The sequence below is a fragment of the Orycteropus afer genome, unplaced genomic scaffold (assembly GCF_000298275.1).
Source record: "Orycteropus afer afer isolate SDZICR_OR568_19922 unplaced genomic scaffold, OryAfe1.0 scaffold00049, whole genome shotgun sequence".
In the NCBI taxonomy this organism is placed as follows: Eukaryota; Metazoa; Chordata; class Mammalia; order Tubulidentata; family Orycteropodidae; genus Orycteropus; species Orycteropus afer.
This window is the reverse complement of record NW_006921636.1, coordinates 2,440,503-2,442,305: the sequence shown is the minus strand read 5'-3', so window position 1 is coordinate 2,442,305 and position 1,803 is coordinate 2,440,503.

Sequence of the window (1,803 nt, the reverse complement as noted above, 5' to 3'; positions counted from 1 at the left end):
GAACAACATATTGCACTGGTCTGATCTACTTCAAAAGACCTATTTAAAGTGTTAAAAAGCAAAGATGTCATCTTGACAATTAAGGTGTGCCTGACTCAAGCCATAGTATTTTCAATTGCCCCCTATGCATGCAAAAGCTGGACAATGAATACGGATCAAAGAATTGGCGCATTTGAATGATGATGGTGGCAAAGAATATTGCATATACTATGCCCTGCCAGAAGAATGAACACGTCTGTCTTTGAAGAAGCACAGCCAGAGGGCACCTAGAAGAGAGGATAGTGAGAGTCAGTCTCACATACTTTGAACATGTTATCAGGAGGGACCAGTCTCTGGAGAAGGCCATCATGGTGGGTAGAGAGTCAGCAAAAAAGAAGACTCTCAAAGAGGTAGATGGACACAGTGGTTGCAGCAGGGGCCTCAAACACAGCAACAGTTATGAGGATGGTGTAAGATAGGGCGATGTTTCGTTCTGTTGTACATAGGATTGCTAAGAGTTGGAACCAATTCAATGGTACCTATCAATACGTTCCAATAAAAGTTTATTTACAAAAACAAACAGTAGGTCTTGGTCCATGGTTCACCAATCCCTGGGTTAAATCATCATCATCGATTGACTTTTGGGGAGAAGGGGAGAGAGACTATTGGAGGTGGAACCACTTCTCTCTCCTCCATTTATCTCCCCACTCACGGCTCCCCTTATTTAGGAACTACCACATCACAAAGCCAACCCAAAGTCAAGATATACTTGCTAATTGTCCTAGAGTGTGTACATCTATTGATGGGAGCCCATCAGGGATCCCTGGGGTCTTGTACATAGTAGGCTTTCAATAAATATCGAGTGATTGATTGATTGACCCATTAGGAAGGAGAGTTGAATCCTGAGAAAGGTCAATGGAGATTGGAAGGCCAGTGTCCCCAGGTGACTCCACCCTAAGTACTGGCAGAGGGGAATGCTAATCCTCATGCCGTCCTTACATTGATTGAATACCATAGAGACTACAAAACATTTATTAGCTGTTATGTCACTTAATCATTCAAATCTTCACAACACTGCTATGGCAAATATTTGTAGGTTTGTTTTATAGCTAAAGAAACAGACTCAGAGAAAGAGATGATTTCCTAAAATTGCATAAGTTAGTAATAGTCAGAATTGAGACTTAAACCCAATGGGTCCAATTCCAAAAGCAAGGCTTCTCCCATGACATCACAACCCCTGCTAAAGGAATTTTTAACAAATGGAGGAGTACCCTGGTAGCTATTCCAATACTGTTACAGTATAAACTCTAAACTGTAAAAAAAAAAAAAAAGGCAGAGGGAATGGTTTAAATGACCTGACTTTAAGCTATTTGGAGTATAAGTAAACAATCCAGTACAGCAGTATTTTTCATATAATCCCATGTATATCACACCCACAAACATACATACAGTCAGCCCTCCATATTGGCAGGGTCAGCATCCCAGGATTCAACCAACCACAGATCAAAAATATTGAGGGGGGATGGGAATTAAAGGGACTTGAGCACCTGCAGATTGTGGTATTTGTTGGGGGGTAGGTTCTGAAACCAATCCCTCTAAGAAACGGAGGGACAACTCTGTGTGTGTGTGTGTGTGTGTGTGTATAAACCAAACCCACTGCCACAGAGTCATATCTGACATACAGTGACCGCTCCTTGGGTTTCCAAGGCGGTATCATGCCTCAGAAGTAGATTACCCAGCCTTCCTTCTGAGGAGTGGCTTAGGCACTATGCCAGCAGAGCTCCTGTGTGGAATGTATACATATATGTGTGTGTGTGTGTGTGT